Source organism: Aquarana catesbeiana, linkage group LG01 (assembly GCF_042186555.1).
Source record: "Aquarana catesbeiana isolate 2022-GZ linkage group LG01, ASM4218655v1, whole genome shotgun sequence".
NCBI lineage: Eukaryota > Metazoa > Chordata > Amphibia > Anura > Ranidae > Aquarana > Aquarana catesbeiana.
Genome location: NC_133324.1, coordinates 474,563,185 through 474,578,705, shown reverse-complemented (window position 1 = coordinate 474,578,705; position 15,521 = coordinate 474,563,185). Strand labels below are relative to the sequence as shown.

At 42.3% G+C, this 15,521-nt stretch overlaps 1 protein-coding gene across 4 annotated transcripts in view; it reads right to left on the bottom strand.

The window, feature by feature from the left end:
• Positions 1 to 15,521, bottom strand: part of PALM2AKAP2 (PALM2 and AKAP2 fusion) — a 511,246-nt gene that overhangs the window by 334,996 nt on the left and 160,729 nt on the right. The gene's annotated exons all lie outside the window — the stretch shown is intronic.

The following is a 15,521-nucleotide window of genomic DNA, read 5'->3' as shown; positions in this document are numbered from 1 at the left end:
GACCCGACCTGAGACCCGATTGGCCAAAAGGAGAAGCGATCCTATGGGCCGAGGAGGGGGAGGAGTAGGGAGGAGACGCACGGCCGCCGTGATGCCGAGGAGGAGACGCAGGGGAAGCCACCTCCCGTCGCCCAGAGGTAAGCGCTGCCCTCGCCATAGATGGGGTAAGTGCAGGGCTGGTAACCGACCGGGGGGGGTTGGGGTGGGGCTGTGGATGCATTCTTTGCCATTGTTTGCTATAGAGCAGTGAACATGACTACCACTAACTTGCAGGACCTGGTTTTCCAAATACAAGGAAGTGAGAAGGAAAAGAAAAGGTTCAGAAGCTCATAGAAAACTTTACATGGAGGCAGAAAAACACAGTAAGAAAAAAAAATCATGAAAAATAGATTACAGGGTCATTACAGGGTCAATTAGAACTATAGAACTAAAGGCTTTTTTTTCCATTTTTGATAGATTAAAGGAGGGTCATAACCCCTGTCAGTTTTATGTTGTCATCTGTGTTCTATTGGGGAGATTTACCTGCATTTCCTGTCCCATAGCCACAACAGGAAGTGAGAGGAAATCCCTCCAAAGTGAGGGAATCTCTGGTTGTCATCAGAACTAGTGTCCCCATTGGAAGATTTCCCCTTTATTACTGTTCTAGTGTAAACCCACATTTTGGGATTTATTTTACTTTCACTTTTAATGATAATGGTAAACAGGACAAATAGAGAGGGTCAATCTCCCTAATGGGGTCAGAGGTAGCAATAAAAACCTGCCAGGTGTTCTAATACCTCTCCACTGTGTGGACTTCACTTTTTTTTTATGTTACACTTTAGCCACTTCCCATCCGCCATAAAGCAATATGACATGCGTGAAGTGGTTCTGTTATCCTGACAGGACGTTATATGACGTAATCAGGATAACCCGCGATCCCGCGCCCTCGGGGGCGCGCAGCGCAGTGATTGGTGGTGCAACGTGTTAGTCTCACACACCGCAACTCTGACAGAGACTCTTTACCATGTGATCAGCTGTGTCCAATCACAGCTGATCAGGGTGTGAACAGGAAAAGCTGTGTATCAGCTTTTCCTCCATCGCATCTGACAGAGGCGAGTAGAGGAGAGTCGATCGCTGCTCTCCTGACAGGGGGGGTCTGTACTGATTGATTATCAGCACAGCCCCCCAAAGATACCCACCCAGGACCAACAGGGATGCCACCAGGGCCACCAGGGATACCCACCACTTGTGACCACCAGGTATGCCACCCATAGCCACCAGGGATGCCAATCAGTGCCCACAAATGATGCCAATCAGTGCCCATCACTAATGCCTGCCAGTGCCTCCTCATCAGTGAAGCCCATCAGTGCCATCTATCAGTGCCCATCAGTGCCACCTATCGGTGCCTATCAGTGCTGCCTTACAGTGCCCATCAATGCCACCTATGAGTGCCCATCAATGCCACCTATCAGTGCCGCATAGTGCCCATCATCAGTGCCTATCAGTGCCACCTATCAGTGCCTATCAGTGCTGCCTTACAGTGCCCATCAATGCCACCTATGAGTGCCCATCAGTGCCACCTATCAGTGCCGCATAGTGCCCATCATCAGTGCCTATCAGTGCCACCTCATCAGTGCCCATCAGTGTCGCCTCATCAGTGCCCATCAGTGAAGGAGAAAAGGTTCTTATTTACAGAATGTTATAACAGTAACGAAAATTTTCGGTATGTGATCACCCCAGTGGTGATCAAATACCACCAAAAGAAAACTCTATTTGTGAGAACAAAATGCTAAAAATTCTGTTTGGGTACAGTGTAGTATGACCGCACAATTTCTCATTTAAAAATTGGCAGCGCTAAAAGCTGAAAATTGGCTTGGGCAGGAAGGGGGGAATGTGCCTGGTATTGAAGTGGTTAAGTAGTGGATGTGTATGGATAATTTTTCGAGAAGAGGACCTCATTTAGTGAAACTTGAAAGACTAAAGCCCAAAACAGCTTATTAGTTTTGGATAGAATTAGAAAAAGGAAACCCTGTAATCAGTATTTTTGCAGCATTTTCCTTAATGAGAACAACATTTTTTTTAATCTGTTGAACCAAATTCGAAAAAAACGTGCTTATATTCTGCCTCCCCTGCCCCCCATGCTAATGGAACTTCAAAATAAGACCATTCTGTTTATATTACATGCTTTTTTTAAAACCGGTGATGGCAGATCATGGCAGGTGACAGGGGACAGCAGGACGCTGTACATAGCTTCTTGAAAACATCACAGACCCTCCCTCAGCACTCCTTTCAAGAGCCTTCAGTCCTGATGCAAGCTCCTGGGAGGGGGTATGCAAATAACAAAAGGCCTCAACGGATGGTGTCAGTCAGAGTAATGGGTGTTCCTAGACAGCAGGCCTGGGACAGTAAAGCCTAGTACACATGGGCCGAATGCTGGGCCACATCAGTTGGTTCAATAAAAATCGTCTGACATTCGGCCCGTGTGTATGGCAGCCAGTTTGAGAGAAGTCGGACATTCGGCCAGCTTCTGTCGGATGTGCATGCTGGAAAACAAGCAGCCAACCGTCTCCCGATCAGCGCTCTGTCAGAACACAATAGCTCAGCAGGGGAGATCGCTGTACTAATGTCGTATAGTTAGTACAGTGGCTCCGACCTGAGCTGCCAGCTTTTTTTTTTTGTTCAACCTGAACTAAATGTGTACTAGACTTTAGGCTGAGGGGTAAAAACCTAGATGATGCTGGACATTCTCCCATGGAAAAAACAGTTTTTGTATGTGCCTCCTTCACACCACAATGTTGTGTTTATATATGCTGCATTGTGCTGTGTTAAAATGCAACCTGTCTGTCTATTTTAACGCAGCTCAATGCACATGAACGCATGTAGATACAATGCAGCTGAAACTGAAAATAAAAATAATTAATTGCCGTTATTACTTTGACCCGTTTGAGGACCCATCACTTCACAACAGAGAAGAAAACGCTTCCCAACGCGCACAAAACATGCAACGTAACACAATGGGTGTCAAAATGCATGTTAAACGCACGCGCACATGCATTTTCAGTGCGTTATGGTGAATGCAGTATGTGCAGTATGGTGTTCAAGGACCCTATGGGGTGGATTTACTAAAGGCAAAGTGCAGTTGATACAGAGCTTAGTAAATAAGCATTGGCTTCGAGTTTATGTTTGTGGGAGTGCAGTAAATCTAGAATGTGTGAGCACTGGGGTATCATCCCAATATAGTTGCAAAAGGACAAAGAGTATTTTGGGACTGTAAATATATCCCAGTGTGCACACTTACCATGCAAAAAGAAAAATGATCCTATATCATACAGTTTGTATAAAAATCATTTTTTATTACATACAATATAAAAACACATATTGTTGTCTGTGAAATACCATGCAAAGGTAAGCGCATTAAATCCTCTGAGAAGGTCAACGCGTTTCGTGGATCATCTGCTTCATCAGGACCAACCGAATTGGGTGTATTGAAAACACAGACAGTTAAAAACAAATCTACAATAAAGCAAAAAGCAAGAAAAATGAGCAACAGCAAAAAATACAGCCTATTTATAAGTTGTTGCTACAAATCAAGTTATCACATTTATCTGGATATATAAATTATACTCAGATAAATGTGATAACCTGATCTGTACCAACAACTTATGAATAGGCTGTATTTTTTGCTGTTGCTCATTTTTCTTCTTTTATGCTTTATTGTAGATTTGTTTTCGACTGTCTGTGATTTACGTGTTTTCAATACACCCAATTCTGTTGGTCCTGAAGAAGCGGATGATCTGCGAAAGGCGTTGACCTTCACAGAAGATTTAATGCGCTTATCTTTGTAATGTATTTCACAGACAGCAATATGTGTTTTTATATTGTATGTAAAAAAAAAAAAAGATTTTTATACAAACTGTATGATATAGGATAATTTTTCTTTTGCGTGGTAAGTGTGCGCACTGGGGTATATTTAAAGTCCCAAAATACTCTTTGTCCTTTTTTTAGTATATAAGCAGAAGCTCTGCTTACTTCCATCATCCAATCATGCGCAAGTAAAAAATTTTTTTTTTTCATTTTCCTTGCACGTGATTGGGTATTCTTTGCAAAGTGAAGCTTTACCTCATTTACTAAGCTCTGGAGCAAATGCCCTGGAGCAAATGCACAGTCTATTTGCCTTTAAGCACTTGCCGACCGGCTCACACCAATATACGTCGGCAAAGTGGCACGGGGGTGCAAAACAACGTACCCGTACAGCACTGCATCATCCGCGGCTAGCGGGCGCGCACGGGCCCACCATGTGCCACGGGAGCAGGCCCGCGTGTCGTGGCACGGAGAGGCAGAACGGGGAGATGCAAACAAGCCATTTCCCTGTTCTGCCTAGCAATATGACAGCAATCTTCTGCTCCCAGTAATCGGGAGCAGTGATCTCTGTCATGTTCTAGTGAGCCCACCCCCCCTACAGTTAGAACTGAGGGAACACAGTTAACCCCTTGATCGCCCCCTAGTGTTTAACCCCGTCCCTGCCAGTGACATTTACACAGTAATCAGTGCATTTTTGTAGCACTGATCGCTGTATAAATGCCAGTGGTCCCAAAATAGTGTCAAAAGTGTCCGATCTGTCTGTCGCAATGTCTCAGTCACAATAAAAATTGCAGATCGCCGCCATTACTAATTATTAAAAATGCCATAAATCTATCCCCTATTTTGTAGACGCGATAACTTTTGCGCAAAGCAATCTATATACGCTTATTGCAATTTTTTTTAGTTTTTTTAATATAATATATAATATATTTTTTGGGCATATTTATTTTAGTAAAGCAAAAATATAGCTTTTTTTCAAAATTGCTGCTCTTTTTTTGTTTATATTGCAAAAAAAAAAACCTGTGTCTTATGAGGTTTTTATTTTTTTTATAAAAGAACAGTTACTAACAGTACAATAGAGTACCCAAGATACTGCAGATCAAGGTAAGACAATAACTGTTCCAGCTGTTAAGTATGATGTCATTTTTGCTAGATCATTATAAGAGGTTTTTAAATAAGAACAAAGCAGTGTTTTTACAGATAGCAGAAAACTGTTGAACATAGCCTGGAAATAACTTCCTTCCTGATATGTGCAATAACAAATGAAGATATTTTGTTTTCTTCCTTAGATTGAAAAGTATATTTTGACAAGGGTTTAGGAAACATTAAAAATTTCCTGACTGCGGTTTTTCAAGATGTTTTAATGGCAAAATACAAATATTGTTGGAAAGCAAAGCTTTTGAACAAGAACATTATTAGGCATGATCTTCTACAAGAGTCACACTAAAGCCTCGTACACACGATCGGATTTTCCGACGGGAAATGTGTGATAACAGGCTGTTGGTTAAAAATCCGACTGTTTGTACGCTCCATCGGACAATTGTTGTCAGATTTTCCGCGGACATATGTTAGATGGCAGGCGTTAAAATTTTCCGTGGACAAATGTCTGTTGTCCGATTTTCCGAGCGTGTGTACACAAGTCCGTCGGGCAAAAGTCCAAAGTACAAACACGCATGCTCAAGCAAGGACAAGCTGGAAGCGATCGGTCTTGTAAACTAACGTTCGTAATGGAGAATTAACATTTGTGACGTGGCAAATTATGAAATCTCGAAATGCAGCACACATTCTCTTCCTCTTTAATGGGATAATAATCAAGCTGCTTTTGCTGGTGATAGTGATGGAGTTACGGCAAATGTATTTTAAAAGGCTTTTATTTTCTAGTGATATCAAGAATAATATTATTATGCTTTTTTTTTTTAATTTTTTTTTTGGGGGGCAAGTTACCACAGCACCATTATCCTGTAGTTTTTATGATCAAAGATACTATGTTGGTGTTCCTTGTCAATTTTACTTTGTATTTTTTTTAAATGTAACTGCCTACTCCTAAACTGTAATTTGAAGTAAAACACATAGCCAAGTATTATTCTACACAATTTTTTTATTGTGCATTAAAAAAAGAAAACAAATAAAATTAGACATGCTATCTGTCAACAGAAATTAACCAAAAAGTGCATTCTATGCATCCAAAAATATAGAAAATATACCAAATCAAATTATTATTCAACCAAAAAAATAAAACAAAAGCCTCATGCATGTGTCCTGCTTCTTATAGGGTCAACAATGCCAAGAGCTGGTGAAAGCAGGGGTCGGTCATCCGGAGATAATTCTGAAAATCATCCGGATTATTCTCCTGGAGCTTCCACAGCAAAGGCATATGACATAATTGGTCACGATTAATAAAGCAACCTTTTTTTTTTTTTTTTGGTCCAAGAAATCCTCCTCCTCCTGTTCCTGGACTGGACTTGGGTCAAAGCAATAACTCCAAGGCCAATAATAAATAACACGTTATCTCCTCCGATTCTGCAACATGGCTGGTTGACGAACGGCCGTTCAGAAACAAACTGTCTGCGGAAAATCCGACCGCGTGTACGAGGCTTTAGGCTCCATGCACACTGCCATAAAAAACATTGCTTCTACAGGAGTTTTGTGTTCTGCCTGTAGAAGCAGCTCAATGTTATCCTATGTGTCCATGTACATAAGGACGATCAGAGGCATATTTTGAGCTCAACGTTTAGAGGCAGGAGAAAAAAACTTCTGCTTTCTGATTGGAGCTCACTGGCAGAAAACACGTAAAGCTCTCCTAAACTAGTCTAGACTTTGTACAAAAAATGCTCTATATGAGCGTTTTTTACTCCCAAGAGAACAGACGTTTTTTTAAGCCCAGTGTGCATGGAGCCTGAGGCTTTTTTATTATACCACACAATGGCCATGCTTTCAGTATTAACCATTTGCTTACAGGGCACTTAAACCCCCCTCCTATCCAGACTAATTTTCAGCTTTCAGCGCTGACGCACTTTGAATGACAATTGTGCGGTCATACAACACTGTACCCAAATGAAATTTTTATCATTTTTTCACCACAAATAGAAAATTGGTGGAAAAACCTGCGCTAATGAGCAAGACAAAGTAAATAAAAATGCTTAAATTCACAAAGTGCAGCTGCAACAAAATACTTCAAATATCCATAAAGTGAAAAACATATAAACTAAAATTGTGCACTAGCATGAATATAACATATAATGAGGTTTTACGATTGAAAAGCTCCTTGGGGTAATACCCGGAGCTGTAGTATGTTTAAATCCCAGTGCAGAGAAATAACAAAACAACAAATTAAAGTTGTAAATTATATCATATCTCCATAAAAAATTAGTAGAAAAAGAAGTGAAAGTTCTAAACGTGCGATTGGACCCCCAATCGTTTGAAAGACACCACATTCAGTCCATAAAAGACAAATTAGCAAAAACAAAGTATGTGAGGAGGAAAAGCCATTCCTTTGGTGTGTCACATCAGGGTAGAAAGGTGAAAGATGCAGAAACACTTCCAAGCCACCGATAGTTGCAGGGAGAGGAGTAATGGATGTACCCTTACCCCACTTGTTGGACCTCCTCTGTGGCGAGGTCATACGAGCTTGCAGATATAACCCTCTGCAGGGACAGATAGGATATCGATGTCCGGGTCTTGTTTACGAGCACCACCAACTCAAAGCTGATCTTACTGCTGCAGCGTCAGGAGGGAGACTCGTGATTCGGAGGATCCATGAATAAAAGAAAAAAAGGGGAAAACTCCAATGGTGTAGTAATAATAGTAGGGAATTTATTATTTAAATAGACTAAAGGTCTGAATACAAAAATACAAGTGTAAAAATCGTTAAATTTAAAAAGCCGGCATAAAAACAAAGGCTTAACGCCCGTGCAAACATGGAACACGTGATGGCAAGTACTGCGAGGCCACGCCCTACATGTTTCGTCATACGTGACGTCTTCTACGGGGCACGGGCGACGCAATGAACCATCACCTTTTATAAAAACAAAATACAGCCAAGCCTCGTTTCCGCGCAAGCCCGTCACACGACTGGGCATGCGCAGAGGCATACCAAGCCTCGATCTGGCTGTCATTGAAAGCCTCCTATAGAGGCGGAACATAACTGTGAACAGGAAATACTAAAAAAAACAAAGTACAACCAAGCCTCATTCCCACGCAAGCCCGTCACACGACTGGGCATGCGCAGAGGCATACCAAGCCTCGATCTGGCTGTCATTGGAAGCCTCCTATAGAGGCGGAACATAACTGTGAACAGGAAATGCTCAAACGTGTGACTCCAAGTCCGGATATAAAGTAACGAAGTCTAATAAGCAAGAACATCCGGTATCTTACAAATATAAAAAAATTGTACTTAAAAACATCTCAGCGCCAGCAAGAATCCACTCCACAGCATATATGATATGCGCAAATATAATCAAAATGATGTAATGCGCTGTACATTTAATGCAACAAGCAAAAAATGAAAAAATGAAAAAATGAAAAAAATGAAATTACATAATGAAAGTATAAATAAAATCATAAAAATGAAATAATAAAGTGAAAAAATGAAAAAATGAATAAAAAATGAATAAAAAATGGATAAAATTAATGAAAAAAAAAAAAAAAATAAAAAAAAAATTTTGAAAATGAAAAATAAAAAATGAAAATTGAAAAAAATGAAATGAAAAATTGGCCCGTAAACTGCCTGTAAACTGAAAATATCTAAATTTACCAGAAAAGTTATGTGAGATTTGGATAAATTATATTAAAGTTTGAGCTTATTATATTTTAAAATTCAAACATATTATATTTAAATTTAGACATGACAGCCAGGTCAAGCCCCAGCATCCCCCTTTACAATCACTGACATAAGGGATAGACACTAGAGTGTTAGACATAAGGAGCCCATAACATAAACCCAGAAATGAACACATATCCAAACTTTTGAGTAATCAATACTCCCTCTTAGACAAAGGTTGAATCACCCATGGATGATTGATTGATTGTAATCGCATTTTATTTAAAACCACATTAGTTACTATGTCTGAAATTTCCATCATGCGTTATCAATAAACGCATTGATTTCAATATCGACATTGAGCCCTCGTGGTTTGAGACATCTGATTTTGTATATCCATTCCATTTCTAGCTTGGATGCCTCTGCGCATGCCCAGTCGTGTGACGGGCTTGCGTGGGAATGAGGCTTGGTTGTACTTTGTTTTTTTTAGTATTTCCTGTTCACAGTTATGTTCCGCCTCTATAGGAGGCTTTCAATGACAGCCAGACCGAGGCTTGGTATGCCTCTGCGCATGCCCAGTCGTGTGACGGGCTTGCGCGGAAACGAGGCTTGGCTGTATTTTGTTTTTATAAAAGGTGATGGTTCATTGCGTCGCCCGTGCCCCGTAGAAGACGTCACGCATGACGAAACATGTAGGGCCTGGCCTCGCAGTGCTTGCCATCACGTGTGCCATGTTTGCACGGGCGTTCAGCCTTTGTTTTTATGCCGGCTTTTTAAATTTAACGATTTTTACACTTGTATTTTTGTATTCAGACCTTTGGTCTATTTAAATAATAAATTCCCTACTATTATTACTACACCATTGGAGTTTTCCCCTTTTTTTCTTTTATTCATGGATCCTCCGAATCACGAGTCTCCCTCCTGACGCTGCAGCAGTAAGATCAGCTTTGAGTTGGTGGTGCTCGTAAACAAGACCCGGACATCGATATCCTATCTGTCCCTGCAGAGGGTTATATCTGCAAGCTCGTATGACCTCGCCACAGAGGAGGTCCAACAAGTGGGGTAAGGGTACATCCATTACTCCTCTCCCTGCAACTATCGGTGGCTTGGGAGTGTTTCTGCATCTTTCACCTTTCTACCCTGATGTGACACACCAAAGGAACGGCTTTTCCTCCTCACATACTTTGTTTTTGCTAATTTGTCTTTTATGGACTGAATGTGGTGTCTTTCAAACGATTGGGGGTCCAATCGCACGTTTAGAACTTTCACTTCTTTTTCTACTAATTTTTATGGAGATATGGTATAATTTACAACTTTAATTTGTTGTTTTGTTATTTCTCTGCACTGGGATTTAAACATACTACAGCTCCGGGTATTACCCCAAGGAGCTTTTCAATCGTAAAACCTCATTATATGTTATATTCATGCTAGCGCACAATTTTATATGTTTTTCACCACAAATAGAGCTTTCTTTTGGTGGTATTTGATCACCTCTGCGGTTTTTACTTTTTGTTAAAAAAATGTAAAAAACTGAATTTTTAAAAAAAAAAATTTTTTTTTTATATTTTGTTATAAAAAATTTAAAACGGGCAATTTTTCTCCTTCATTGATGTACGCTGATGAGGCGGCAGTGATGGGCACTGATAGGCGGCAGTGATGGGCACTGATGGGTGGCAGTGATGGGCACTGATGTGTGGCAGTGATGGGCAGCACTGGCAGGTGGCACTGATTGGCACTACAGGTGGGCATTGATAGGTGGCACTTGTGGGCATTGATAGGTGGCACTTTTTGGCACTGTTAGGTGGCACTTTTTGGCACTGTTAGGTGGCACTGTTGGCACTGTTAGGTGGCACTGTGGGCAGTGTTAGGTGGCACTTTTAGGTGGCACTGATGAGGCAGATGTGCCTCTTCCACTTCGGGACCAATGTCCCTGACATCTGAGCCGGTGATCGGCTTTTTTTTCTACTCGCGCTGTCAGCGTAAAAAAAAAAAACAATTACCGATCTTTTGTTTACATCATGTGATCAGCTGTCATTGGCTGACAGCTGATCACATGGTAAGAGGTCGGGACCGGCCCCTTACTCGGATCGGTGATCAGCCGAGTCTCAGTGACTCGGTGATCACAGCGCGCCCGGCAGGGAGCGTGCACAGGGGAGGCCGTCATATGACGGCCTCCCGGGAATGCAGGTCTGCGCTGTGGCCGTCATTCGGCCATAGCGCAGATGTCTAGTGGTTAAAGTAAAAGTCATTTGCCCCTGTCCAGCCCCTGCAACCTCCTCAGTACAAACTTGTCCCATTACACAGACCAGATGTATGTTTAGCTGGAGCTTAGAGTTAATGTCTGCCAGGAGCCTGGTTTAGATCCTGTGCTCCAGGATTTTTTTCCCACTGCACATAAAAGAATAATAGGGATGTCTCAAAATATGGGACATGCTCTGATGGTAGACCCATTATTCCCCACAAGAGTTAAATGAACATGCACAGGACAGTTCAACAAAGATCTCCATACTGTAGTAGCGAGCTCCAGATACCAGCTTGTACTTTCTGATATCTTTACAGAACACCATTGGACCTGTGAATTGTTGGGTACTCTGAAGAAAAAGCAGCCAGTTTCCATGGTCACTAGTTTTGGTGCAATGCCTCCTACCCCTGATCCCTCTCTATTGGGCCACCCTGATGAAGTGTGGCCTCATTAACCAAGAGCAAGACATGGCAGAAGGGCAGTGGGGGGCTTATTCACTGTTCTGTCATCTGATGGAGAAATTGCAAATTCCATATTTAATATTAAAATTGCATATTGTCTCACCATATCTAAGGAAGCAAGCCTTCAAAGTCTAGTTACTTTAGATGACTTCATGCTATAGGAATGTCATTGTAAACTGACTATATGAACAAGCCAGCCCACTAATCTCCTTTCAGGAATTTTCCATGGAAGGTAATTTGCTCCAATGGAGGTGGGTTGGCCATTTCGTACACACAAGCCCTATATACTACAGTTATGACTTGGAACATTTAGTCTCATATCAGAGCTTTCTATCATGCATGTGTTTGTGATCATCTACTATGCCGTATAAGCAGGTGGGACTCATGGTGAAACAACATCTTTAGTTAAAGCGTAACTCCACTTTTGTTGAGAAAAAAATTCCCCTCTGGGTGATCTATGTACATTGCAAGGATTATTACAACATTTGCTGCAGATTCCTACATTTTTTTATTCTGAAGAAATCCCTGTTTGTTCCTCTGTGCCTCTGTGCTAAGTGAGTCTAATTGGAGTGTTTTCATAATTATTTATCAGCTGTGCACTTGCACAGCACTAATGAGGAAAGCTGCTGAACCTGCATCCCTTTAGACGTGTTCCTACTGGGAGTATCTCACCAAAAATTACATTTTTGTTGCAGGGGATGTGTACAGAACAACTACAGGTAGCCATATAGCACTGCATTTACAGTGTCACAATTGTATATGCTATATTATTTTTTCTTTATTTGCTATTTTTTTCTGACCACAAAAGTGGAGTTACCTTTTAAGTATTCTTGGTATGTTTTCTAATATTACTTATTTGTATCTGCCCAAGGGCTTTCACACTGTAGCGGTGCGCTTGCAGGACAGTGAAAAAAATCGTGCAAGCCGCATCTTTGTAGCGCTATAGGAGCAGTGTATACACCACTCCTAAAGCACCCCTTCCCATTAAAAACAAAGGGACAGCGCTGAAAACTGGCCGGCAAAGCTGCAGCGGCGCTTTGCGGGAGGTTTTAACCCTTTTTTGGTCGCTTGCGGGGGTTAAAATCGCCCCGCTAGCGGCCGAATAGCGCCGCTAAAACTATGGTAAATATAGCGCCACTTTACCACCAGCGCCCGCCCGCCCCAGTGTGAAAGTAGCCTAAAGGTAAAAAGACTGTGCACTTTCCAAGTGCAGTTGCACTCATTTTACCCAAAATTCGAGAATGTAGTGAAGCTTCACTTTGTAAAGAATCACCAATCCAATGCAAGGAAAATAAAATAACAGCATTCATGGAGAAATAAGTGCAATTGCGCTTGCAAACTGCACAGTCTACTTGCCTTTAGTAAATCAACTCCAATGATACAACTGACATTCATGAGTCCCACTGAAGTGACACACTGGCACTTAGGTTCCTTAAATGGAACTGCAGTGACACACTGACAATTGGACTTCCACAATAGCATGCAGTTACATATGGATTCTATTTATAATAACCAACATTCAAGCTATTTCTGAAACTCCTTTGCCTTGTTTGAGTAGGTCTAGCATATATTAACTGCAACTGGGCATGACGGAAAACAACAGTGTCAAAAATTCTTAGATGAAGTATAGACATGATACTATTCCCTATATAAAAAAGTGATTTTTTTTTTTAACGTCAACGCATCCTTATTCAAAATGGGGCAGTTTACATTGCATATGAGAACCACGTTAAGCATAACATTACAAACAGGAAGAACAACCAGCAGCAAGGAATGCAATATAAGGTAAGTATAAATACATCATACAACGGTATACAGTATAATAATAGAATTTATCAGCTCGAACTATGACAGCTACAGCTTACAACATTTTTCCTGTCCAATATTGCATCACTTATCAGCTAAAAAAAGGTCCAGGTAAGGATTTGTAACCTCTGGGATAACGTTAGTAGGTGAAACCATGCAGGAACACATATGGAATCATGAAAAGGAGTGGGATAGAAAGGAAGAAGGGAAAGCATCAATAAGACTATTGCAAAAGGCTTCAAAGACAACATTATTTATTACCCTTCAGGGAATTCAAGAATAGGGTTACTCAAACTATGCTCTTTGAAGAACTAACTGGATAAATTCAACCAAACTTGGTCCCATGGCTAGATAAAATACTACTGCCATTTTTTGTCAGTGAAATGTTCATTGAGGATTGTTGTCTGACAAGAGTTGTAAAGTAGAATACATAAGTTACAATACAGTAGAGCAACTTCCACTAAGGGTGATTTCCATCTTATCAAAATTTCTCTTCTAGCATAAAAGGCAGTATAAAAAAATGAACACTTTCATGTCCCGCGATTCTGCTAGGATATCAGTTATACCCAAGAGGAATATAAGGGGATCTTTAGGGATTACCACTCTTGCTGTTGTACATATTGTTGATATGATATCCCTCCTAATAATTCTGAATTTTGGGACAGGACTATAGCACATGGATAAGGGAGTCTTCTTTAATAAATGCACTTAGGGCAAAGTGCTAATACTTGTGGGTAGATGTGGCACAGTCTTATTGGAGTATAATACCCTGTGCAATAGTTTAATCTGAGTAAATCTGTCTTTGGCTGATATCATGTTCAACAGAAAATGATTTAGGGAAGCGGTAAAGTGTCTGCAGAAGGCAGGCTCTCCAAGGGATGAGAATATAGTGAAATACGTCTCGCTTATTATGTGTGAAACGCATGACAAAGTTAAAGGAAGCGCAAAAGCTTTTCATTAGGAAGATGAAAAATAACCTTCAACTGGTCAAAAGTAAGGAATAATGCCGTGTACACACGGGCGGACTTTCTGACCGGACTGGTCCGACGGACCGAATCCGGCGGACAATCCGACCGTGTGTGGGCTGCATCGGACTTCCGACGGACCGTTTCAGTCGGAAATCCGACTGACTTTAGATTTGAAACCTGCTTCAAATCTTTACGACGTAACTCCGCCGGACCTAACGGAAAGCCCGTTCGTGTGTATGCTGGTCCGACGGACCCAAGGGCAGGGTACTATATCTCGCACTCTCTGCAATAGGAAAAACAAATTTTTCTTTTGCGGCAAGTGCGAGGGGGAGGCGACAATGTCCCTTAGGTCTGGTGTGGATTTTAAGGGGAACCCCCTACGCTGAAAAAACGGGGTGGGGTCCCCCCAAAATCCATAAGAGACCCCTATCCGAGCACGCAGCCGGTCAGGCATGCTGGGACTGTGACGTTATAAGGGGGCGTGGTCAACATCACCCGGTGACCACACCCCCTTATGATGTCACAGTCCCAGCATGCCCCGGGACTGTGACGTTATAAGGGGGCGGGGTCACTACCTATATAAGTCAATGCGGAGCGCTCACATACCATTACAGCGGGAGACAGCGTTGTGTCAACATCAGAAGAAGAGAAGAGGGAAGAAGACGATGCAGAAGTCCGGGCCACCGCTAGCAAAAGAGCGGCAGAAGATAGCAGAGGAGCCGGCAGAAGAACCGGACACCGTGAGAAGAGGTCGAACACCAGGAGAAGAGGCCGGAGAGTGGGAGAAGAACTGGACACCGGGAGAAGAGGCCGGAGACAGCAGTGAAGTCGGAAGAAGACCCCCGAAGTCAGAAGAAGACCCCCGAAGTTGGAAGAAAACCCCCGGAGCTGTCTAATAAATTACTTAAAAAACCTGTGTACCCCATACTCATTCACATAGGGTGGGGGCCGGGATCTGGGGGCCCCCTTTATTAAAGGGGGCTCCCGGATTCTGATAAGCCCTCCGCCCGCAGACCCCGACAACCAATGGCCAGGGTTGTCAGAAAGAGGTCCTTGTCCTCATCAACATGGGGACAAGGTGCTTTGGGGTGGGGGTACGGTTCAGGAGGGGGGGGGCGCTCGCTCTTCCCCACCCCCTTTCCTGACCTGCTGGGCTGTGTGCTTGGATAGGGGTCTGGTATGGATTTGGGGGAACTCCCACAACGTTTTTTCGGCATAGGGGGTTCCCCTTAAAATCCACACCAGACCTAAGGGCCTGGTATGCCCCGCGACGGGGCCTGCAAGGTGTCAATCTCGCCGATAAAAGCGGCGAGATTGACTTCCTTTTCTAGTCCCGTCGTACCCGAGTCACGTTCAAAATGAACTGACTTGTTCGTGTGTGGGCAAGTCTGTTCATTTGGAAATTCCGCCGTTACTCCGTCGGGAACTAGGTTCACCAGAAAGTC